We start from the raw sequence: 27,597 nt of genomic DNA on the forward strand, positions 1-27,597 counted from the left end.
TGCTGCACTGTGCACAGATGGGCAAAGTACTTCTGATCTTGTTCACTTGGTTGATTTCTAGTTTCTGTGTTTCCACTTGAGTTGAAGATGCTCAAATATCCCATGAAGTGGATATTTTACCTATACTGGCAATGGGCCGTTCTCAATTTGAACTGTCAAATGCTGCTACTGTATTTCCAGTATGCCATCTTTCCAGATTTTCTCTCCCAGTCAGCATGCTGGAAGAGATACATGAATACACTGCTCTCCTACACTGCTTTTCATTTCGGTACATAACTTGGAATTGCTAGGTTTGCATTCAGTTTGTTGTTCTTTATTAACAGGGGTCTTTCTTTCTAGCAACAGAAAAATCAGTCTCAACATACCTGGCTGATGACATAACTCTGTAATTTGTTCCCTCATGCCTCATTCTTACTTCTTTTTAAGAAAGCAATAATCAAAGCTTAAAAACTACCATCCAGAATTCATGCTGTGGCTTACTACCAACTCTATATTTCAGAAAGATAACAGGAATCACTTCTTGTTCCACACTATGACAACCACTTAAATATAATTATTAAGATACTGAATTAATCAGTGATGACTGTGAATGCACAACTGCTAACAGAAATGCAGTTTGAAGTACATAACAATTTTGGGATGTGTGAGCTTACACATGTGTACATGCATACAAACTGCACTGGCTCTTTTCCAAGCACCAGAAGTGAATTAAAAATAATTGAGGTTTCGCTTAATTAAAAAGGTATGTCATCTTCACCTGTTGATGACAATTTAGTCAAGCCTAAGAACACAAAACTACGTTAAAAGAAAAACATTGCTAAAATTTGCAGGATACAAAAAAGAAAGTTCAGTCAGTAACCCATTTAAATAAGCCTGCTCAGATGTGTTTCCTCATTGAATTCTATCAGTAATGTCTAAAGATCAGTTTATATATATATACACACACACACACACTTATACCCAACAAGACTTACCCACTGTTTGTGGGAGACAATCATTTTCCAAACACAACACACACAAAAATATCTGAAAAGTCAGCCTGACCCACACTTGCTGCCTGATAGCAGTAATATCGCTCACTTAAGTAAACCCAGGAGGCTAAAAGTGCACCAACTAAAGAACAAACACAATGATCTCACCTTGAGAATCACGGCACAATCCCCAACTAAGCTGGTTGTTAAAACAAAAGAAATGTATGATTCATTTTCACAGAATGAGCCAACTGTTATTCCTCAAAGCAGAAAGATGACAACTGTGCCTTCAGATATCCACAGAAAGACATTCATGTATCATGCTTTGCTCACAGGGATACGCATCTACTAAAATGCATTACCTAGTTAAATACAGACTCGCATTTACTACCAATTTTGTTGCAGTACAGACTAAAAATTACTTGGTTAGGGTTGGCTGCTGGCACTTCTTATGCCTCCATACTTTCCACTGTCCTAAACTGTAAATTTTCAAGACTGAAACATCTGATGTAATTTGAATTAGTTAAAAAGCTCCCCTTTTAGTTAATGTGAACAGCACATCTAAGTTATAGAAAAAAGGAGTATGCTTTCTGCTTCATCCAGTTAGCCCGTATTAATTCATATTATTTCAATACGTAGCAGTGAAACAAAATAAGTCAAAACCCTTTGGGGGAAAAAAAAAACAACCAACAAACCAGTACTCAGTAGTATCCACCTTTGCAAATGTATACAGCTTGTAGCAACAACAAAAGAAAAAACACTCGTTCAGCTGAATACAACAGTTCTCAGATGCTCACATTCTTTTCTCTTCACAAGTTCACATGCAAAACAGAAGATATTGTCAGCAGAAAGAGGTTGTGCACATGATTAGTCACGGCAACCTTGCCCACAGAGGGGGCTTGGCTAACCTTTAAGGTCCTTTCCAACCTAAGCCATTCTATGTTTCTATACTGCAGCAGCAGTGAAAGTAGTAAGAGTTAGAGGGGTAGGCAAAGGTTGCATTTGGAAAGGATGGGACAGGTACTATGTTTTAGTCCTCCACAGGATTTTTTAGTATTTATAGAGACTGTTGTGGCTAAAGCCAACAGCAAGCAGCATTCAATGACATTAAGATTCTGAGAAGACGGCCTCCAATTTTTCACATCTTTGATCTGCCATGTCTGAACTTTATTGAAGGCCACACAGAGGATGCTGAGTTCATTGGAAACTTGAACCCAGCTTCATTCAAGCTTCAGAAGCCTAAAGCAACTCTCCTCAACTACATGTTTCAGTACCTGATTCTGTAGCTTCATCACTAGAACATGCATACTGTGACTGTGGCAATATTCTTAGTATTGCTGAGAACATCATCATCACGGTTTAGTAATTTGTGCAGAGAGCACAAGTTGACCTTCACTGCGTACAGAGTCTATTTTCCACTTTATTCCAATAACTAAAAGTTAGTAAGGGATGTGTTTTGTTGCTTTTGGTTAAACATGCTCTTCCAGCCTTCCCTTCCTCCCAGAGTAAACAAAATGTTTGAATAAACTGAGATTTTTTACTTGCTTCCCATAGGAAAACTCATTAGCAGGTGACCTGATAAGAAATCCATATCCCAAAGAGCTGTTGAGATCAATGGTGTAGCAAGTATTGTGCACAACAGGCGATACAACAGCAAAGCTATTTCCTATTTTGCAGACTTGTAGGAAGAGCTTTTACATTTTCCAAGAATGAGGGCTCAAGCAGAAAGATGTGGTTTTTAATGGGATCCAAAGTTTACCCAATCTTAAGTTCTACAGTTTTTCTTAATGCACTTCAGAAAGTCATTAAAAGATACATTTTAGGAAGTAAGAGCAATCAGCCAGAATTCAAAAGATGGAGATGCATAATTTATGCAAGCTTCTTGGAAACAAATCCTTATTTTTTATGTTAATTCAAAATGAACTAGCACATGTGTGTTTTAATTCCAAGAACCGTCACTGCAGCCAAACTGTTCCATATATTCCTTCTATTGTGGCAGTACCTAGAGATCTAGTTCAGTCACATCACAGCCCGGGCTGCTCAGTAGAAAGCCAAAAATTGACAAAAGAAATCCTGCAGAAGGGTTTTAAGTAACTGCAGTTATACGTGCATAGTTTCAATGAGCTTTGGTCACTGTGCAAGTTCGTAGTACCTCTTTTCTCTAGAGAGAAAAGCTAGTGTTTTAGATCTCAGGAACTAACTTTCATATTGTATTTATACTGTAGTTGTATTTATTTCATGTTGAGCATTACAACAGCTTAATGTGATCCAATTAGAAAATCTGTTTCAAAAGATATTAACTGCAGCTCACATCATACTAAGGCCTGGTTGCACAATACGAGTCAACGTAGGATGCTCAGAAGATGCGTCATAAATTCAGTGTGATTAAGCAGAACTCTTCCTCAGAGCAGAGCAGTAAGGGTCCAGATCCATCGCCTCGCTGCCCTGAGACACAGTAATTGAGCTTTCCTTGAAGGAAATGCTACGCTTTGATGACCTACACAATGTGAAGTTACATCTTGGAGAATCAAAATGGAACTGTTGAAACTACACGAACAAAATAAAAGATGTCATCAGTAGCATTACAGCAAGAGGGAGAGCTTGTGGCTGAAGCACGCACAAATTTTTGTCTTGAAAAAGACCATGCAGAACCAACTTAGCAGGTATTACAGTCAAGGCATAAATTAAAGCATTTTCCTTTCACTAAGCAAGTAGATCTTTCAAAGTTTACTTTGTATTTTACAGCACATGCGGTTTTAAGTACTTGCAGCCAGTCTTCTGCCTGCCCATGTGCCTGATACATCTTGAGAAACAAACAATAATTGCTGAAACGCTTGTTGGCTTTGTTAAGGTACAACTTTGCTTGGCAACTGCTATTCACAGATACCGATCTTGAGAAACTGCCTCACGTTCTCAGCATTATTTGTTTAGATTGCATGGTTGCCAGTAGGCTTGGCACTTAGCACAGGCACTTCAAATGATAATAGAAATGGGTACAACTTTCATATTGTGGAAATCTTGTATTTCCTTCCCAACAGCGGGTGCACCTGAAAGGTGGCAAGACAATGTATGTAAGTGGAGAGAACAGCCAAGCTCTCTTCTGTCGTAGACAACTAATAGCCTTGGTCTCTAGTTGGAGATATTCATGTGCTTCTTTACATCATACCGCTCTGTGCTCATAAGAACCCTTTACCTCCTAGCAGGTTACACAGAGGAAATTAGTTGTCCAACAGACCCCTTAATTAACATAACACTTTATAAGAGTGGGAGGCTTCTACATTCATTAAAAACTGTGGTAAATTGTGTGGGAACTTTTCAGTTGAACTAAATTCCAATGTTAAAATACTCTCTCAGATATTTATTTCCTCTTCATACTAGCATAATCCTTTTAGACATTAAAAAAAACAAGCAGAAATTATGAACACGCTCCTTTTAGTCACCCCATTTTTGTTGTCTCAGATTTTATGAACTAAAACAAATTTAAAACAATGCACACAATTTTCTAGAAGATGACAGCTTCCACGCAGAGGAAGAACTTAAAATGAAGAGACAAAGATGGAAACCTGCAAGATTTTTTTCCTCTACATTTATATGCTCTAAATAAGTATCTGAAGGCTTGAAATTTTCAGTAATTCTGAGTACTCTTTGAAAGGATGAGCCTACTGGGAATACTTTATCCAGGCAATTTACTAGAGAAAAGGAAAGTAGATGGAGCCCTCTTGCAGAACGCAAAGCATCCTCTTGTGTGATTAAATACATCTAATTCATTGGGCCACGCTTTAGTGACATTTATGCAACACAGTCTACTCCCAGTATCACAAGCATGCCTTCAGAGAGCTAACAATCACAAATGAAAGGCCTATTGTTGCTAGAAACATGATATTGTCCACCAATTGTGGCCCTTGTCAGGCAACATTTATGTCAATGATCCTGGCACTCCATTTCATACTTAGCTTATGATATTTAATCCATATGAGCAATCTGCATCACTACACCCTACACAGCTTAACACCCTCAGCTTCCCCAGTTTTTAGACTGATTAACATCATTTGTTAACTACTTTAAAATAGGAAGAGGAAACCAGACTGCCAATACAAAAATGCTTCCTGATGTCTACAGACAGCTGTAAGATTGAACAGAGTTCTTGTGTTTGATCCAATAGCAACAAAGAGCCAGGCTCCACCATTCTTTGCAAGGTTTTACAGCTCTGTTATGCAGCATGAATGCCTTTTGATCCTGATATGCTATCTCTGAAAATAGCACACAAGTCATTCACAAGTTATTGATTTGATGAAGTTATGGATTACATGGAGTACAGGGGGAAAAAAAGTGACTCACAGTCCTAATTCAAACCCATTCAATTTTGGGATTGCATAAATCAAGCCAAAATTTTAGGTACTCAGTTCTTTCAGGCTATGTAAAACAAAGTCTTGGTGTCAAAGCCAATACTTCCATTTGAAAAACTGCCATCATAACTCAGAACTTGGGACTGAACAAAATTCAAATAGCTGTCTCAGAAAAAAAACCTCGTGTAGAAAAAAATATACAAGTCCTGCTTTTTCCTTATTTGAGATGACAGTAGGCCTGAAGATGAAGATTTAGCTATTTTTTCTGTGGATGAACAGGAATCAAAAGCCAAGTCAAGTAAAGCAGTATTTACCTATCTCTAAATTAACACAACATTAATTTACTTTTCATGCAACAAGTTTACTTATTTTAAAATGTACTACCATATAACTCTATGCAATACAGAATTGCTGCAGTCAGGGGCAAGGCTTGACCCCTAGGCACCCCTTCCTATTTAAACCAACTGTCCTCACTCATGTCATTTCTACAGTGAGCAGAAGAGTGAGCAATATCAGTGCTCAGCCAAGAGGGTCTCCTGCTGTCTGAGTTTTTGCTGGAGGTAGGGCAAGCTATTTTGAGCTGAGCGATAGACTTGATACTTTAAGACCTTAAAAGCTAAGAAGGACAGCATTTATAGAATCGGACACATCAGAGTTTAAGTGGAAGAGAACGAGAAAAGAGTTTTGATTTGCATTTCCAGTCTTCAGTGCTTAGATTTAACTATGTACTTTTTAGGATCTTTGCTATTAACTTAACTATTACAGTTTATAATTACATGCCTCTAACGTAATGTGCAAGACAAAGGAAAAAGATCAATATCAGAATTGGCAGCTAATTTCATGTATTTCACTTGAAAAACATACAACCGATTTCTCAGCACACAAGCAGTCTATAGCCAGCCCTCACTTAGTACATTGCCTTGCAGGCCTAGTAAAAGCTGTCTCTTATCCCTTTCTGGAATACAGTATGAAAATTAATGATACTTTTTTTCCATTAATTTACATCTAGATTCAGGAGATACTCACCCAGTCACTACGAAATGGGTAAAACAAACCAAAAAATGTTATGTGCTTTAGTGCGCATATGTGCAACTACCATAAAGCCTCGTAACGCAGTTCTTTTGAATGCAGCTAGTGACTAGTACCAAATTCTTCTTAGGAAGTTGTAAGATAGTTTTCTTCAAAATTATGATAGAATAAACTGTCTCAAAGGTTTGTTTTCTGATTGCCATCTTATTACTAATAAACTACATACACTCTTGTCACATAAGTAAAATCTACTCCTAGCAAGCAATCATACACTATTGCTATTTGTACAAAAGCATTGACTTCTGATCTTCAACTAATACGTAACATATCCACAACCAGATATTAAGCTGATTGAAAGCAACTAGTTCTGATAGCTTGCAACTATTTCAAAGGCTAGCGACACATTTCACATACCCTTCTTCACCTGGTACAGAGGGGAGAGTAGAGTGGTTTGACTTCCAAGGCTGCTGTTGCTTGGATACTGTCTGGGAGTTGGTCTGATTGGGGAAAGCAGTGATGCCTTTGCATTGCTTGTTATTGTAAGTTGTTTTTTTCACCTCTTTCCTGCATTTATTAAACTGTTTTTATTTCAACCCACAAGATTTCTTGCTTTTGTTCCCCCCCTTTCTTCTGAGGAGTGAGCAAGCAGCCATGTGGCTGGCTAACTGCTGGCCAAGGTCAACCCACAACAGCTTTAACATCCATCTTGACCAGGAATTGTACATTCTGGGGTCAAAAACCACGGCCAACTCCTAAACAGTTTAAAAGAAAAAAAAACAACTATGTTTGTTCTGTATATTGCCTATGAATAAGGGATGTATGAGTGCACAGGAAAAAGAAGTCTTATCATTCTCTAACCAATTTATATTTAAATAGAAATACCTTAAGAAATATGAGTAAAAGCTGCCCCCTGTGATGACTAATTGCTAAAATAAATTAAGTCTTTCATGAATGAAGTGATGAAGTGATAAACTTCCACTGTTTATTACCATCCATTTCTAGCATCAGCTTTATCACTGCTTCAAAGCAAAAAGATGATTTCCATTAGAACATTTTTCCTTTACTGTACATCAAAATCTATTATTATTATGGCATATTTTCCATGTTTCAAAGCAGATTTTATTTTTCTTTTGTACAAAACTGGTGAATGGAAAACAGTTGTTTTTGAAAGTGCAAGAACAGGTTCAATTGAGACTCCAACCCAAACTGAATATGTTTTATTTTGAACAGCTAGTGTTAACTACTGCATCATTGCTAATTTCTTCCTCTGCTTTCTAACTAACTTGTTAATAACCGACAATATTATTAACTAATTTGCAGCATTTACGTTTTGTCAAAACCAGATTTGAGATCTAATAAAATAATTGAATACTGCTGCTTCATGGAAAAGAAGCACCAGACATTTAATAAATGCTTCATTACAAATTCAGCAGGGTATTCTCAAGCCATGGACTGTCTGAGATGGTGAATGCTTTTCTTGACTCTTAAACTCATTTAATTGCTGGTTGCGTTACCCACTATTTATCAACCAGGTTTCTACATTTACAACAAAGTGTTGTTTTCAAAATCACCTAGATTGATTTTTTAATTATTTCATTCATTAAATACGGATAATATACTGTTTCTCTTCTAGTGAAGGAGAAGCATTCTATTTTACACATACACCTTTCAATTGGTACACATACTACCATTAAGTGGACTTGGAATGAATTGATCTCAACAGTCAACACAATCACATTAGAGCCATCTTTTCAAAAGGAATTGGCATGCAACTGCATATGAAAAATATTCTGCCAGAAAGCGTTTGCACATTTTTTTGAAGCTTCTTTGTCACATCATCTATTGAAAGCATAAAAAAATAAAACCTACAGGAGCAAACTCCTTGTTGCTCTGAATGCATTCGCACAAAGAGATGAGACCACAGGTAAGAACTTAAGATGCTACATCCATACATTAAAGTAAGCATAACTCAAGGCCCCATCTTGAAAAATGGGATTCACTCTTCTGGATATTTAAAAATCAGACAGATAAGCAGCACAGAAATAGATAAAGACTATACTGACTCAATTACAGAGGAAGCTACTCATTTTTCACTCATCTGTGTAATTACTATACTACGGTTACGTTGTCAGAAGCAAATTACAATGTCTCAGGCTAAATTAAAGAACTTCCAGTACTTAGATATCTGAATTAAATCTTATCAATACAGAAAGCATTGGTGCTGGTGCAAGGACTGGGATGCTTTTCCTCTAAAGGAAACACTCCCCTTGCAGTCCAATCTTCTGCTCTATCTCGATACTGTAGAACACAGTGGTGACAAGAGCTAATTAATTTTACTTGCACCATGAGATTTCGCAGGGCCTTTATTCTAAGTAACTATTGCTTAACGTAGCTTCAATCTATTATTTGCGATGCAAATGACTTGCAACTTGAGAGTAGTGGGAAACAGCAAAAAAAAAAAACCTTCCAACATGGGAGAAATTAGCAAGTGTTACTTGGCTATTCTATATGCAGCACACAGATTTACATTCCTCATTTCTTACTTCAGTATAAAACGTGCATTTTCTTTCTTTCAAACAGTGTAACATTTAAAAAGAAAAACAGAGGCACCTAGCATTCACTCTGAACTGTGTATCACAATATATCACTTTCTGAAGAAGCAAGCTGTGGAAAACCTAAACAATTCTTTGAACGTAGATGTTGACTCTGTACATGAAAAAGCATTGGAAGATTCCAAACTAAGCTTTGGAAGAGCCTGGTCTTCAAGGATGTTGAACGTTTGCCTTTCATTGTCACAAAATAAGCAATTTTTGCTTATAAGGCTATGTAACAATTTGTATTTAAGACTATAAGCGTCATCTGCCAGAAAGGACTGTGCACTTAAAAAATAAATAATACTAAAACTCTGCCACTGTATATAGAAATCCAAAATGCACAAAGCCACTGAAAAAAAAAAATGAAGCAAGTAGTAACCATGCAAACTGGTTCCTAAGAGAAGCCAATACCTGAACAGACAAAATGAACTGTAATGCATACCTACATGGGATGTATGAAAAATAGAATCAGCCACTAAAGATGGCTATTTCATTTTGTCATACATATCTGATGCCCAGTGTCCTTAAATTCTCAATTTCATGGTTTGTTTTTTTTTTTTCCTTATCATCACATATATTGTGCACTCTAACAAATATGTGCAGAACCATTTCCCCACAGGTCAGAATGTTGGGCTGCAAGGTTCTAATTCTGCTAAATGTGAAGGTTTGCACCTTGGCTACTGTAAACATTACATTTCCAATGCTTTGGCTCTCTACCCAATATTCTAAAAGAGTGTGGGATGGGAGACATGAATATTAAAATAGTCTTTCATTTTCTCTACTTGGCTGCTTCTCTCCAGCTAGCCGATAATTCCACATTGCATGTATGGTAACTCAATCTCATACCCAACTGAAAGCCTGGGTGGGCACTTCCTCGTTTATGAGTTTGCTGCTCACATAATAAACAGTTCATGCAATCCTGTATTATGCAGTACACCACTGATGCCAAAGCCCATGGCTACTGATCTGACTACAACAGTCACAAGGTCTGTGCCAACAATGCCTACATTAAATAACTAGACAAAACTAGCAGCAACTGAAAGCAAGAGAGAAATAGGAAAGTAAGCTTCTACCAAGGCTAAAATAAAAAATAAAAAAACCTGGGGAAGAAGCAGTTGTTTCACTTCTCCACATACATGCTTCTGCATGGTATCACTGCCCAGCACCCTCCTGCAGTGTCAAATAAAGTTTATCCATAAACACTACATCTCCACTGTGAGCATCTGAAATAGCACTCAGTTCAACAATTAATACAAAGATCCTGAAGAAAATAGCAAATTTTCAGTTCGGTCTAAACAAATGAAGCATCGAACCTGCTGAACAAAACAATGATCAGTGGTTAGCACCAAAATCCCTGGAGTACAAAAAAAGATTTAACTCAAACAGAGAGGCAGAGAACTGACCATCAGGATCCAACTCCTCCATTGGCAAGAATACCTTCAATGACATGTTCTGTTTCAGCTGAATCCTGTAGAGGGTGGCCATAGCACTTGCAACTGGAAACCTGCTACGCCTACAATATCCGTTGCAATACATATTTAGTATTACACATGTTTTGTACCAAAGATTAACACATACATAATGCTGTAATGTGATGGAAAGTACAGTGACAGTAGCAGGGAGACACAACCCTAATGAGCCCAAATCCAGCAGCTGTGGATACAGAAACAAAGAGAAAAAACCTCCTACCTTCAGAAGGCCTCCAGCAAGCCACCACCACTGCCAGCCTTTAAATGAGGTCAGGGAAGGAGTGGATCCTGGCTCCTCCCCTTCCAGTCACTCAAGTGCATTGCATGCACCTGAGCTGCCCTGGGTTGGCCCTGCCTTCCCAGTGCTCCATTACTGTTTCAGGCCATGACTTAGCATTTCCACCACAGCATACTTTGTAAAGAGTTACAGAATCTTTGTCTCTATCTTCTAGGCTGTGCTTCAGTCGCTTCATGCAATGCCTTTCATTGCCACATCAGAGCCAATTTGGTACCTAGGTCACATACATAGCCTTACAAGTATAGCACTTCTTGGACTGTCCTTAAAAGTTCCAGCAGCCTCATTCAAAAATGTTTGGAACTGTTGTTAAGTGTTACTGTATTTCTGCTTTTAATTCATGCAATTTCATTGTTTTCAAAGATGCATAACTTACTTACCAGCATGCCTTTTACCAACTGCCATGAATAACGCTACTTTATATATTAGTGATGATGTCCTCGTGCCACTGTCCTTTTTCTTCAGAATCACACAGAATCTTTAAAGCTACAGTACTACAGGTGTAACAAATTCTAAAGACAATCACAGCTTATGGAAAGATGTTACAGTACATTTAAACTCTTAATACTGGGAAACCAACAATTCATTCCAAGTTATCATCAGTGATCAGCTCCACTACCAATATAAAAATCACCTCTGTTGATTAGGGCTTGGCTCATGTTAACTACTTAATATCCCCTACTTCACATCTACAAGTCAGAAGTAAATTAAATACATGGGCTGAAAGACAAAATTCCCACAAAAGCATTCACAACTACAGTGAATTTACTATTCTATTCAATCAACTGAATCTCCAGCAGACTATTTTTTCCCTTTATTTCTGTATAATCAATGGATACTAAGATGTTATAATCACAAAAAGAACAAGAGAGCTTAGCAAAGTTGACTAAGATAATAAGAAAAAATAAATGGAAGACTTACGGGAAGGCTACGCACATGCCAGACTCACCAACAAAAAAACACCAGCAGAGGGGATCTCCAGACAAGATTTTTCCCCCCTGCTAGCCAGCTCTTAAATAGGTCTAGCAGGGGTGCAGCCAGGCTCCACCCCCTTCAGGCAGCACAGCTGAATTGCCTTCACCTGTGCTCCTCTGGCTGACTCATGGCTCGCCTCAGGTGATCAATCAGAGGTTCAGGCTGTGACTTAGCAGATCCCATACACTTTCCTATCTTGAAATCCAATTTTTATGCTTCTTTTTATCATTTTAACCTGCAGAGGTAAGATAATCTGTCACAATTTAAAAGGGTTAAAACAAGCAGTAGATGAAATAGTTAATTCAGGTTTTTGTTACTCAAAGCAGCCTGAATCTGAGATGTTGCAGATGGTACGGAGGAGGATGAGTATCATTTTGGCCAAAGAATTACATTTAACACTTCTTTTTGGTAACAGAATCACATGGTGGAACAAGATTCAGACCTACCACTCTGTCCACATTCTTTCTTGCTTCTTTTGCTCCAGGATGTGTGTGTCAGTGTTTTCCCGTGCGAATGAACCTAGCAGAAAGGATGAATAATGGGCTGTCATTCAGATGAAAGGCACAAGATCCTCAAATAACTGACAGACACTCTACCAGGCTCCACAGACGGACCATCAAAACTGGATTTCTTATTACAGCACATCAAACTCTATCCCCAAATCACAAACGTACAAGGTTAGGGTCCTGTGCTTTGAACAAGCACAAAACTATGAGCTCAGGAAGCAGCCCGAGGAATAAAGAGCCTCCCATGGCTATCCACCAAACCAGAACATCCTAAACCAGCAGGTAAGATTCCTTAACTAAAAGCCAGTTTTGCAGCTAGTGTTTCAAGTCGACCACAACTATACCACTCCTCAACATGCTTCTCTGCTCCTCCTGTCACGTGTTGCCAGTGTTTTGAAAAGCCAACATATTCCACTGCAAAACAACTTCGTACTGGTTTATTCTCCTCAAAACTGCTGCTCATCTGTGTTTATTTGATGGTCTTGAATCAAATAAAAGACAGACACCTTGCCCAGAGCTATTAATCATTTGATTGTTAGTGCACAGATCAATTTGAAACCACACAAAGTGGCATCAGCTGCTCCCACAACAGCCAATACAAAGTGGTCAAAGCGCTGTTTTCCATCAGGTCCATTCATCATGCTAATTATTCACAAACTGCTTTGCCAAAGACACAATCCTCCCAAAATCACCCCAGTTAATGAGGCTGGTAATTAACTTAGTTTAGCTCATTTCCAACGGGTCCAGGTTTTGACATTTACTGATTGGGATCTACAACATTTGTATCAATCATTTTGGAGTAATCTGTAACCGATTGATGTAATTTTCTGACAATTTTGCTGAGAAACCACAGATGACAGAAAATCTTTTCCTCCCAATACATTCTTGAGAGAAATAGGTGCACATAGTCAGATATAGCCAAGTTATTCAACACGTACACCATTCTGTTGACATTTTTTCAGGGATTCCTTTCGCCCAAAAATTAGTGTTAAGATCTATGCCAAAAGTTGGGATTCTGCCATTTGATAATACAGACCCTTTTGGGAAACAGACATTTCATTTGTCAGTCCCACTCCCAAGATGTAGAAATACACGAGTGCAAAACCCAGTCGCTGAAAGTTAGTATCCAGGGCAAAGGAGAGCAAATCCTCTGTCTGTTAAATGCAGTGGTCTTCCTGATATAAAGCTGCCAAGTTTTTATAGCTGCTGTCATTTAGTTTTATGAGACTAGAAGTTCTCTAACACAACACACATTGCAGCTGGTGAAATAAAGACTGCTTATGAACTTTTCCACAGGGTTCTCTCAGGCCCACTGACTGAAAATATGTAGGTCAGAGTCCTAACAGTAGTCGTATGAGATGCCAAATTGCTCTCATACACCTAAGAGGAAGAAGACCACTTTCTGACCTGAAGATATGGATTATTTACTTCCTCCGACCATTTCAGACCTTCTTCAGATGACAACTATGTTAGATTCTCTAGAGGTAAACTTTTGGCCTTTGGGCTGTATTTCATGAGCAAGACTGTAAATCAATTTTTGAGTTCAATTCTTCCATCAACTGAAATATCATCAAACCGTTCTGACAGTGGGACTGTTTACGACTAGCTCAGCAATCACTTTGATTCTCAAACACTTTCATAACTGCTTTCTATTAGTGTATACCATCAAAAAATGTCACACACACACAAAAATTAAACCGTTCTGAGGCAGCTACTCTATCTGATCTCAAAATAATACAAACACAGACTTGCATTTTAATTCTGTGCTGCAGTTGCACAGGTTTACTTTCTCTCCCCATCCCTGCCTCCGAAAATGAATCAGCCAATACGTAAGGAGCAGTGATTTAACGTAAGTCATTCCTATGAGAATCTTACACAATTTTAATATAATAACAAATTTATACCCATTGACTCGTTTCTGACTTTCAGTTCTTTTGGAACATTTTGGGGACTTGAGTTTTGTATTCTCTTGTTTTGAGAAGTAGTGAAAGACTTTTGAAAACCTCCAGAAGTAGGGGTTGTTGCAAGTTACAGATTTTCTGCCCTGGTATCTCTTAAAGAAATTACAGAAGGTATATTTGCATAAATGACTTTATTTATGTGAATCCAAGTAACTCAATAGCATTTGATTTTGGTAATCAACTTCAGGCTTATGTGACTGAAGTATAAAATTACAGCACTAGCTGCCATGGCTGTTGCAAAACCATTAATGTATATTCAGTTGTAAAAGCTACGCCTTCCAGTAGTAAGTAAAAAAATTCTCCCTGCTACAAAGCCATAGCAGCTTTCTGACCCATTTATGACCTAGGGTTGCAAATAAGCTCACTGCAGCAAAACTGATTTTTCATAGTGATGAAGTTCTCAGTACTGCTAGGCATTTGCACGTAAGGAAGAGCTCTCTGGGTTGTTACCCTTGGCTCACCAGCTTCAGAAGTTGTTATATCTGCTGGAGAGCGTGTACTTAATATGAACAACTTGTAAGTACTTTGCCAGAAGGGACTGCAAATGAAATTGCACATAATATGAGAAAGCTTTTAATCCAAGAGTGCTGAACGATCTGGAAACTAATTTCATCGCATCAGATTCTGGAAACGGTCTTTTTTCTTGGCATTCTCACAGAGAAATGTTTATCTCCTCTATGACTCGGAAAGTTTTTCCCATCCTAACTTAAAAACAACTAAAAAATTCCAGGAAATCCACTCTACTGTGAAGTCTATGATGATTCCATTAATATCAGAATTAAAACCAGGAAAGAAAATTCGTTGTTAGAGTCAACAATAGATTTATCAAATGAAACTCACTTGTCTCTTCATAAGAGTATTAAGTTTCTGCTGGGCTCCTACCCTATGTGGGAAGAAAAATGTTATATCTCTATCCAATAGAGAGCTCTAAACTCTCTGTCAAGATCATTTACTGCCTTCTCCTACACATCTGCCAGTTCTGACATAATAGGCATCATCCCCACTGGGCCAAGACAGTAAATCAAAATAATTCACTTGCAGGTTTCTGGAACATACTTTAGGACAGCTGCTAGCCAGTAAATGCTGAAATACAGGAACTAATGGTATAAAAGCACTGGCAAGGCTTTTATTACTGCCAAAAGTGATGATGGCAGGATGATAGTTGATAAGCTCTGTCTGCCAAAAACGAACTGAAATGAAAGTAGGAGCATTTGGCAAGTTTAAAAAACAAAAACAACCCTAAGAAATAGATGGAAATCGTTCATCTATGCTACATGAGACTGTACTGCAAAGATGCCAACATTCTAACTCCAGTTATTCTAAATAACATTAACCTAAAAGTGTTGAATGAGCAAAGATTTAAAAAAATATATAGGTACTTCTGAAATGAAGCAAAGATAATGCTTTAAAGAGAAGCCATGCAATGCATCATTTAAATATTTCCCTAACTGTAAATCTACACACCGAGGGAATGCATCTCCTTATCTGTAATTTATATAAAACTTGAGAATCTCAGAGAAAAAAAGGTGCTTGAGTTGGAGCCTTAGCATCATTCATATACATAAGGATCACTTCTTTTCCTGAAAGACCCCTAGAGTCAGACTATGAAGTTGCTTCTCCACAGTCCAAAGGACCAAATTCTTCACTGAGTTTTTAAGGTAAATCTACAGAAGATTTTGGTACTGTGCACCTCTTGCTTTGATGGCTGAGTTTTGTTTTCTAGTTCTGTTATTAAGTGATATTTCACTGCTCTGGGTTTTCTCTCTGATTTTCCTACCAAAGACAAGATCTGACTGACAGAAAGAAGCAAGTTCAGTCATTCATGTCAGGTGTATTCAGGCAATTGAGTCAGCATGAGACGAGATTGTTCTCTAAAAATAAACCAGCAAAAACTGAAAATGAAGATTAAAATATGTTTCATCTGTGTAAAATATATATGTATAAGTAACTTCTCGTTGTGCACATGCCCAGGATGCTATAAACCAGATGTTGTGCCAAACAGCAAACACAAACAGAATCAAAGCTGTTACAGTAAGCTTTAGAAGACTTTATTAATAAACCATCTATAATAGCGTCCTTACATGGTCTCAGATCTCTTTAAAAACTTGTTCCAGGACTTGTTGTGAATTCAGTGCATGTGGCTAGCTACACTATTTGCTGTACAGACATTCAGATCACATCTCTCACATAAGAAATATACGGCAGACAAATCCATACAAAGAAAATCATACAAAGAAAGCTTCTTATCTAGGAGAACAGAGGAAATGCTGTCCTCTGAATTCCCAAGTCACGCTGATCACCAGAGCCTTTCGGGAAAAACCTTCTGATGACTGCTTGCACCAGACAGCCTGCCTCCTGCCAGCAAGAAATGCTTCCAAGTTCCTGAGCCCATTCTCCTTCCTTTACTTCTATCTCATTCATTACAACAGAGAAAACAATCTCATTCCTTTTTAGGATCATACAGTTATCTTGATCGGTTCAATAAGATCTAAGGAAAAAAACTGTGCATAGAAAACACAGAGTGTTGATAGATACCATATCCTTTGTCTAGGGTCCCTTAGAAACAAGATAGGATACCAAGCTAAGCATCTTAATTTTATCACATATTCATATCATAGTTAAGACCTAGGAACTAAAGCCTGCATAACATATTATTCTTAAACTAAGAATTGCTTCTAAACATTCACATTGTAGAATCTGTTCCTTCTGGCAAGGCCTTAGTATAAGCTGGGAAATATCTGCAAGCTACACTGATCCACAAACTGCAGCAAAACCCTGCACTGCATGATTTGGAAAACAGCAAAGAGATACTGATAACTGATAGACGTATTTCTATAGAAATGAGAGGAGATTTTCACTCTTTAGTTAGTACATTAATTAATAAAATTAATTCTATGTGATTTCAATTCCAATGTTGCATATTAAAATCTACTGATTCAGAAAACAGCAGCGTATCAGTATTTTAGAATTAACTTTGGTGTAATTCTGTTTGTAATTCTCTTCACTAAATAATAACCAGAAAATAGCTGATATGGTATACCACAAGAACAGCAAGTAACCCGGGGAAAGTAACATTTGCAGCTAAACTTGTTAGAAACTCTGTTTCTGAGCAACACATTAACAGGTTAGGGAAGCTTATTTTTCAGCAGAAACTTTCATATGCTTCCCTCTCTTCATTTTCTCATGCACTTCAATTAACTCAAACCTCATCTTTGTACCTGGAAAATGCCCCAGTGAATCAATTTTTAATAACATAGTTCTTGCTCAATGAACAACAGCTCCTGACAAAAGCGCCCTAACAAATCCAGAAAAATGCATTTGCTTTCATCACCAGCTACTGATTACTTGTTCTACTGCCATGATTAAAATTCTGGATTAAGCAGCAGTAACTCTCTGCCACTCCATAAAGTAGTCTGAATAACAAGAATGCAAACGACGTGCAAGAGACTGTGACTGTGATTTGAATCCTATGCTGTCGTATGGAAATGAATTAATTAATTATCATCTTTTCCTCACAGAATAGATCTATATTGTGGTGGATTTTTGTTGTTGTTGTGGAAACAATTACATTAAACTCGGGCCAGAAACATGAAGTAGGGTGTACTGTATGAAGTTTTCAGAGATGAGGTTTGTGTTCTCCCTTCAAGATGTTCAAGATTAGCACAGATATCCATCTGGGTAGCAGAAGGAAATCTTTGTCCCTGGATACACTGGTAGGAGCTGTGCCTGTGGCAGGGCAAAGGGAGGGCCTGCTCCTGGCTTGGAGTGGGACACAGCCCGTTTCCTATTTCATCCACTAGCCAAGAGAAGCTTTTGATTCAAAGTGATTTTGATTCAAAATATACAGGCTTTACATACACTTAGCATACTGCCAGAGGGGAGTTTTTTGCAGGACATATTTGCTAAAGATAACTCCATCAGCTGTCTTCACAAGGAGGATCAAAATGTACAGCAGACAGCTATGTTTAATAAATGAAAGTGAGTGAACGCTCACTTGAACTGAACAATGTTTTCCAGCCTAGACCACCTCTGTTACAGGCACACACCCTGCAGTCCAATCCTGCGTGCGTTTCCAAGTTGTGTTTTGATCACAGCATGCGTTCCAATGAACACGAACAATCATGTTACGCTTCTGAACTGCAGAGTCCTTCTGATTTGAAGGAAGGGGTGGCATAGATGAAAATTATCCCTATGTTCTTAGCTATTTTTGTTTTCACCATTAAAATACAAAATTCAAGACCAACATATTTTCAATACAAATAATCTGAAAATTGATGTACTCTAGCCAAAGTTCAAAATGCATTTAAACCACAATATAGGCAAACTGAAACAAACAGTTCTGTACAGAGTGCCCAACATCAAGAAATAGCTTGGCCTTACATACTTGGTTTCAGTCAGTCTCTTTATCCCTAAGTATTTTTTCCCACATCAACAATCCAGGAAAGTTAGATTGTTAACATTTGATACAAGAAAATATATACTTTTATTAATATTGATCATCTGGTGACTGATTTCACAGTCGTCATTAACCTGATGAAAAAATGACTACGATCCAGATTCCAGGTACCATCTCTGAGCAGTCTAACACAGGCAGCTCCAACAGGTGTAGTTGGATTTTCCTGTCAAACTCTTGGAGGCTCAGCTGCACGCTGATTCAGTGAGTACAGAGACACCAGTTGTTCTCCATGCCTCCACTAGAACTGAAAGAATGGAAGGAACTGGGTGTAGGAATACTCAAGCCAACACACACAAGGAAGCTATAGAGCTCCTTGTATCCAAGGCTGGATACAGCAAAGATTATTACATGAAGACCTAAAAACAGATCTCTCATAGCTCTGATATCTCTGACTCTCTCAAGAACTGGACACTACAGATCTCTCATAGCTCTGATAGCCCGAGTCTTTCAAGATCTGGACACTACGTATAAGCTACAGAGCTTTTCACTAAGAACTGAAATGACACCAGGAACTGATAATTTCATGATGCTCACATTATGCATATTGACTTTCACTGCATGAAGTGGTGTGTGTTTTTTAAATATTTGTTCTACTTAATAGTATGTCTCACAGAAGGTGAGAAGTACGGTCTCTCGGATCATCTTAGATTGCCATATCTACTGCCACAGAAGTCTTCTCCACTCTCTGTAGTCTAAGAATCATGTTAGTCATACTTGACCTACTTCTACTTTCCTATATTTTAGTAATTAACTCCAAATCGGAGTTTTTCCTTTGCTTATTTCTTCCCTCCATGTCTATCTCCAGTGTCCTGGAATACCTAGTCTATTCATAATAGAACTGAAAATGCTGAAAAATTACACTGCAAAAGATCTAGGCCTGACAAACATGAGGGAAACGCTCAGCCACACATCTAGCTAAGATTCAATCACAATTTTCCCTTTTTCATAATTAACCTATTTTCACGCTACCAACAACGTTCAGAGATTTGATTTAGTTGAGAACAGACACAGGCTCTCAGTGTCTCTCTCAGTTTCTTGTGTTTTACAGGTAGAAGCTTATGGATTATAGAATCACAGAATCACTCAGGTTGGAAAAGACCTTAAAGATCATCAAGTCCAACCACAACCCGACCATCCTACCCTAACTCTAACAACCCTCCTCTAAATCATGTCCCTGAGCACCACATCCAAACGGTTCTTAAACACATCCAGGGATGGGGACTCAACCACCTCCCTGGGCAGCCCATTCCAGTGCTTAACAACCCTTTCTGTAAAGAAGTGTTTCCTCATATCCAACCTAAACCTCCCCTGGCACAACTTGAGGCCATTTCCCCTCGTCCTGTCACCTGTCACCAGTGGATGAAGAGTGTGCAAAGATGCTGTGAAACGTACTGCACTGTTTGCAGTTTGGGTGTTAGGACATTTTTCACTTCTCCTTTGATAACGCTGCTACACAAGAAGACAATAAGAGCCAGGCTCACTGCACAGATTGGACAGCTTGTATGGTAGATGCTGTATTTACACAATTTTGAAGATGGGGAGAATCACAGAATCACAGAATCACAGAATCACCCGGGTTGGAAGGGACCTCAAGGATCACGTAGTTCCAACCCCCCTGCCTAGCAGGGCCACCAAACATACACATTCAGATCAGGTTGCCCAGGACCCCGTCCAACCTGGCCTTGAACACGTCCAAGGACGGGGCATCCACAACCTCCCTGGGCAGCCCGTTCCAGGGCCTAACCACTCTCCTAGTAAAGAACTTCCCCCTAACATCTAACCTACATCTTCCCTCCTTCAACTTAAAACCATTTCCCCTAGTCCTGCTGTCGTCAGCCCTTTTGAAGAGTTTACTCCCCTCCTGGGTGTAGGTTCCCTTCAGGTATTGATAGGCTGCAATGAGGTCACCCCGCAGCCTTCTCTTCTCCAGGCTGAACAAGCCCAACTCCCTCAGCCTGTCCTCATAGGGGAGGTGCTCCAGCCCCCTGATCATCTTAGTCGCCCTCCTCTGGACCCTTTCCAAAATCTCTATGTCAATCTCTATGTCAAGAATCATCTGAAGAACTAATTGCTAACAAATATACGTGCTTTTTCTCCTCCGAGAGAGAAGAAGAATGGAAACAGCAACTGTGTCAGAACAGAAGCAGTGTTTTGAATTAGGTGGTTGAACGTATGTTCTTATTGCCATCTATTCAGTTAAATTTTTTCCATTATTAGTGTTTATGTCCTGTGCCTGTCATTCATTTGCCCGCCCAGAGACAGCCTTTATCACCAGCTAACAGACTAACCTTGCAAATTTACCTGCTATGTCACTGAGAGAGGACTGCAGATAACAGCTCTGCACCATATCTTCACCTAAGCCAGGAGGAAGCTTAAATAATAGAAGAATTCAGGTATTTATCCCCTCCCTGTGGAGTGACCAGAGAAAGCCCAGCAGCACAGATAGTGATGCTGATGGGAAATAACATCTCGGCTTTGAAGTGGTGTGGTTTGCGCTGCTACAGTGACAGCTGTCACAACAGATTTGCTTCTTTTGTGCGAGGAATTTCTCTCTTCCTCTTGTCCCTATGTAGGAGTCATTCAAAGAGCAGGTGATTCTATCAGGGGATTCTCCTCCCACTAAAAACTACAGACTGCATCAGCAAGAAGAGCACAGTTAGCAGTTAGCAACAACTAACCCTGAATTACTTCTAATACGTCAGAAATTATATCTGATGTTGAAAAGAAAACTCAGGACATGCAGCCTGGAAATGCAACAGGATATTAAAATTGACTGCAAGAAGAAGAGAATAAAACAATAAAACCTAAAAAATGCTATTGCTTTCCAATATCAATTTGAGTTCTTTAGTAGAAATAGCTCTTAAAATTTCCTTTGTGCTCACAGTGGCATTAAAAATCGAGAAATGTACATGAGCATACATGTATCTGCATGCTACCAATACACAGAGAAATAAGGAATGTATCTGCATGGGCAGTCAGACTGCAGAAAATTCCACAGCTTTCTAATAGACTTTGGATGATGCAAAAAACGTTTCTGTTATGGCATCTGTAAGTGTAAAAGGGAATTAAACAGCTGAATGTTACTAGAATCAGAACTTCCCACATGCCTGGGAGAATAGTAAACAAAACAAAATATGCCAAAGCTGCACATAAGGAAGAAAGAAATATTAAGATCTGTAGTCTACTTGATGGTACTTTATACATAGAGCGAGCATCCATAAGATTGCATCTAGGAACACTGACCCCTTCTTTTTCTTTCCCATTGCTACTCCTCCAATATAAATGTATTCAAAGTTCTCTTTTGGGAAAAAAACTGCAAAAATGAAACAAAGTCACAGGCATTTATTGTTATTATTGTAATTCCTCAGTAGGTTTTTGATTTGGCAGACACACGTCTAAGAGAAAGGGACAAGTTTAAAATTGGACTTTGATTTGTGAGCCTCTATCTGCAAGTATCCGTCTCTTCCCTTAGAGGTTTCATCTGCTGTTACCTGACAGAGGGCACAACACTTGCTCTAAATGTGCAGCTGGCTTCTGCACTTCATTCTTTTTGCTAATGCATGTTTTTGCCAATGTATGTTCATACACAGAACTCTCTTTGGTGTAGTTCAGGTTGAATATGAAAATCATTATATACTCTTTATATTTACTTCAATAAATGACAAAAAGTTATTCTATTGTAAGTCAGTCCTCCCTTAAATTCATTGCAGTTTTTTGGGAGTTTCTATCTAACTTTATAAAATTCCATGCCAAGAGTGACCTGACAACTACTAAAATTGTTCCTAATTACAAAATCAGGAATAACAACCATGCAGTGTCATTGTAGATATTTCATAAGACAGGGAATAGAACTGTTCCACTGAAGAAGAGCTCTTAAAACCCATATTAGCCTTCTCCCACAAATGCCCTCTTCATTAAGCTGTTTTGAAGCACAGTTTGAAAGTCAAGAGCTCATAAGCTACACACACAAACCCTAAGTTTGGGCATCAAGCAGCTAGTCAATGGCAGGTTAGTGTTCTGGAAGATACAGTAAATTGACTCACACAAACCACTGTGCTGTTGTTAGTGAGAATACTTGCAGTAGCCAAGCTATCTTTTCACAGGCAAATCATACATTGTCTGAACTACCCTGCCAGCTGCCAGATCATGAAGCCGTTTGAGAAGTGGAACCACTCTAATTTGGGAGCATATCCTTGTTTCAGAAGGAAATGCTCCAATAAAATCAGTGAAAATTCAGTGCTTTAATCAATGCTTTCTCAAAAGATATCAGCTTAAGAACCTACCTAAGAAGGTAAACATGCCTTTTACCTGCATTGCGACCACAGAATGTGAAGCCAGCTGCTGCTCTTCTTGGCTGCCCATTAATCACATCAGTGACAGCACCACAGTGTGTGTGATTCCAGACCAAGGAAAATATTTTAGGATTAAAAATATTACTTTTAGCCTCACTAGCAACTTTGTAATGAGGGAGTCGAGAGCAAGGAGACTAGGGAGAAGGACCCACTAAACTGGCGATGGATGGAGCATCTGACAGAGTTAAGCCAACATGCATGTGAAGCATAATAATTACTCTCCTCCTTTGGTGGAAACAAGGAGAACATGAAGAAGAGCACTGAGAAGATTACATCAGCACAGCTCAAAGGAAGCTTAAAAATTATAACAGAAAGGCAAAGCAGCATTGCAGAGCAGAGATGGTGAAGACCTGGGGAAAAAAAAAGCCAACACAAACCTCCTTCTCCCTTTGGTTTTACACTCCCTTGAAAGTTTTCTTTCACGTTGCTTTTCTTTTCCTCTTGAAATTTGATATTCAAAACTTGCAAGTAAATAAGGAAAGCAGCAGCTTTAACGATTGACGTAATTCCTTTGATAAAGCACAAGCTGTCGAAATTATGCATAGAAGCCCTAAGGCTGAAAGAAAGAACTTTCAATCATAGTGGTGGATAAAGTCCTTGGCACAGCCTGAGCAAAGTGTCTAGCTAGCAAATTCAAGATCTCAATTCTTCATTGAGATAGAAAAATCAAGGCAGACATAGAAAATTATATTTCATCAAAAGCAAACCGATAAAAGCTTGAACCCTGCTGGGACTTAACTCCACGGAAATCATTTTTTTGGGCAGAGCTTCACCAATGCCCCGCCACATTTTGTATCAAATCAAAATATTTCATTCACAATTGATTAAAAAAAATATATGAAATCAGGTAGGGTTAGAAAAGAACCTGTAAACATTGTCAGTGCTAAGACATGACTTGCATTAGCACAGTGCAGGCTAAAATGCAGTCTCTTGTAACAAAGATTCAAAATAAAACTGTAGCTTCTATGGTCACAGTAGTTATTCTAAGCTTGAAGTAGATGGTTAAAGGGCTACTTCTATGCCTGCATCAGGCACGGCAAAGATGATTTGGCTTTGATCACTTTCCATGGATCCTGTACTCAGATCCACACAGGCTCTCCCTGCACAAGGCTCTGTGCTCAAGGTCTGGTTCAGGTGGTACGGACCTGACTGCACAGCCTGGTACTTGGCCTGTGAATCACCAGGGACAAGAAACACATTTCAACACCTATCATAAACTGCTACACGGGAGACTTCTGTGCTATTACAATATAAATATTTACAAACAAGCCAATTTCTGCTGCCTACCAAACAACGTCCAGTGTAGGTCAGGTAAAGGCTTTAAGGAAACTCCCGTTCTCCAGTATTTCTACAGGTTCTGTGATAGATTCAAGAGAGAATGTTAGGGGGATGTTAGGGGGAAGTTCTTTACTAGGAGAGTGGTTAGGCCCTGGAACGGGCTGCCCAGGGAGGTTGTGGATGCCCCGTCCTTGGACGTGTTTAAGGCCAGGTTGGACGGGGTCCTGGGCAACCTGATCTGAATGTGTATGTTTGGTGGCCCTGCTAGGCAGGGGGGTTGGAACTATGTGATCCTTGAGGTCCCTTCCAACCCAGGTGATTCTGTGATTCTGTGATTCTGTGAGTTCTGAAGAATCTGTATTTGGTATGCAGATGAGCACACACCAATTATTTTTTGTAACTCAGAACCCAATTCCAAGCTTGTTTTCTGTTGGTCAGGATATACGTGTATTTTTTAAACCAGATTCTTTTTAGAGAAGGAGCACACTCAGCAGTTTTTCACAAACCTCCCTGCAGATTCTCCCCTCCTGAATAACTTGGCTGGAATCCTACAAGCACCACTGCATACAGCACGTTAAAATATTCAAAGCGAGTCATTTAACATTACAACTGCTCTAACAAACAAGATGACACAGCCTGACACTGACCACAGCCTTTTTTAGCTCTAGCAATCACACTTTCCCAAACAGAGAATGACCTTGTACTTATGCAGAGAAGTGAGGTCTTCCATTTGCAATACAGACACATCACGCAGCCACCGCCTGCATATGTGAGCCCCTCGCCCTCTTCTAATGAGTTCTGAGGAAGTAAACTGAAAATGTAATAGAGATATTTGATGAGTATGGAAAAGTGATATGAAAATAAACATCCTTATTGTATATTTAACACAGATGATAGAATTCTGAAAGTTCCAGTCCTTTGCTCGTAGCCAGAGGGGTACAAAGAATAAATGGTTGCTTATTGTTCTCTACTTCAAGATTAGATTAATAACACTCTGAAGACTATTACGGAAGCAAAAATAGAAGGCAGAGATTTTAAACAATGAGTGTTCTTTGGCCCATAACAAGGAATAACTTCAAGCAAATTTTCAGGTAGACGAGGCATAAAATTGTGTATTTTGTTTGCTTTTTCAGGCAATAAATGATTTAATATTCTTCTTAAATGTAAGTTACTTTTAGATGATAATTAAGAGCTGAAGATGCAATGACTCTTTGACCCTTAGCGAGTTAAAGATAGGTAGAGTGTCTCATAGAAATACAATTCTCCCTCATGATTTCACTTACTGTCTTTGCAGAGAAACGTGGATGCTGTTCAGTGGACTGCAATTTTGCTTCTATCAGTGGGAACTGTCAGTGTATGAAGGAGGTAATCAGGAAAATATTAGACAGATAACATGAAGGGTTATCAGAACTACCAAATTCATACAGTTTCTTTTTCCCTGTTCACACTACATAAATTTACAGTACCAGGAAAAATGAAACTACTTTGTGCGTTTACCTCTGAGCTCCTTTTTAATGACAGCTCTTGGAATCAGGCACACTTCTTATTCAGATTCTTGGCACGTGCCAAGACGAAGGGCATTTTCAGTTCATGTGGAAGGGCATCTTAAGGACAAATAAAGGGTTTATGTTACAGAAGGCTTACATCACAGACATTCTGGGCAATACAGAATAGTGGCTACCAGTGACACATCATGAGACAGTGTCACAATAAGTCATAGGCAGATAATTCGGTTCAGTAACTTGCAAACACGGTTCATTTTTCCATTGCTTGTGACAGGCCTAAGGACAGTTTCAACTAAATCAGGTTCTGACGGAGCAAATGTCAGAATATACGCCACCAGGAAAATTTTTACATATTGTTAGAGCAACATACGATTATATAACTTTTCTTTATATGTCTAAAACAATGTAGGTCCCTCCAAAAGAAATGCCTCCTATTTATTTCCACCTCACTGTCTCACACCCACTGGTTGTAAACATTCAGCTACTATTGATGAATTGTGATAATGAGTGCAATTTTTCTCACAAGGAGGAATTTGGTGACGCCCCCTTGCTTCAGACACACTTCCATGTCAGACTGCCCTCCTGCTGCCATCTGTCACACAGCAACAACATGGACTGGGATACTGGCTGGGAGGTTCAACCTCTACAGCCATCCCATCCACATCCACCTCTGAGGTCACGGGCCAATACTTTCAGAAAAGCCCTTGTACTAGAAGCTTAATTTGGAAACGTAACAATAAATTCTTGTCTTCATATTCTTAACAACTGTATGGAAATGTCTTGCATTAGAATTCATTCAGCTATGTGCTTCTCTGTGCTTTTAGAGTCCTGTGCAATTGAGTTGCCACAAAAGCTGCTCCGTGGAAGGTCTACTGGATCATCTGTTAAAGGAAACTCTTTGCTCTTCAGATGCTCCAAGCCTACATGTTGGAAAATCCCCTTCTCCAACCTCCCCTACCACCAGATCACACTTCCCATGAAAGCCAAATTCAGCACACAAATGTTCACAGAATCATGCTTATTTTTTCATCAGCTTTTCAACAGTGACTATGTCACCTTTTTTGCTAACAAAAAGAGTGTGTAGGATTAAGAAAACAATCTTCCAGCATTGTCCTCGTGTTGCCATCACTCAGGGAAGTGTCTCAGAACAGATCTATTGCGTAGGGCAGAGATAAAAATGATAAGCAAAGATTTAGACTTTTGCCATTACAAAACCATTTCACATAGAAATGCATGAAATACCAAAAATCCACTGGTCAATTTAAATAAAATTTCACAAAGAGTGGAGGTCTTTCAGAAGCTGTTTTCCCATAAGTTTCCTAATATTTGGTAGCTGAACTGAATGCCTTCAACAGTTCAAGTGCAAGAGACAAAGCCTAGCATCTGGCACTGGGGATGCTGCAGCCAGCTGGGAGGTCAGTGCACATGTACAGAGTGAGCAACTGCTGCCTGGGCCAATTTCCAGCAGTCAGCACATAGGATTCAGCAGTGCAAGTCCCTCTTGCAGCAGTGACAGCAGAGAATAAAGCACCGAACCTCCAGCATCTTGGGTGTGGGCTCAGGCAAGAAGTCACCTGGAAACATCTGTGTGAAGAACTGAAAAGGTAACAGAGTCTCCAGAGTAATTTTGGCAATGGTTATTCTACACGTGGAAACATAAGCTTGGTTGATTTGATTTACAGTTTGTCCCACATCAAAGTAAGAATGTCCTTCCAAAGGCTCCTTCGTTACGTATAAAAAGAACAGCAACAAATGCCTTGCAAATAGACACTCTAACCTGAAAAATGCAAAACTCGCTCTTAGGCTGCTTACTTAAAAACAGGTAGAAAAGAGATTTAACTCTGACAACATCTGTATGCA

General features: G+C 39.0%; 1 protein-coding gene across 2 annotated transcripts in view; it reads right to left on the reverse strand.

The window, feature by feature from the left end:
• Positions 1 to 27,597, reverse strand: part of MARCHF1 (membrane associated ring-CH-type finger 1) — a 284,313-nt gene that overhangs the window by 210,528 nt on the left and 46,188 nt on the right. The window contains exon 1 of one of the 2 annotated variants that reach the window (XM_048942363.1): positions 11,626 to 11,702. The exons of the other annotated variant lie outside the window; for it this stretch is intronic. The gene's annotated coding sequence lies outside the window, so the exon portion shown is untranslated. Of the gene's footprint in view, positions 1 to 11,625; positions 11,703 to 27,597 lie in introns of those variants that run through there. 2 annotated transcript variants of the gene reach the window in all.

Source organism: Lagopus muta, chromosome 4, assembly GCF_023343835.1.
Source record: "Lagopus muta isolate bLagMut1 chromosome 4, bLagMut1 primary, whole genome shotgun sequence".
Taxonomy (NCBI): domain Eukaryota; kingdom Metazoa; phylum Chordata; class Aves; order Galliformes; family Phasianidae; genus Lagopus; species Lagopus muta.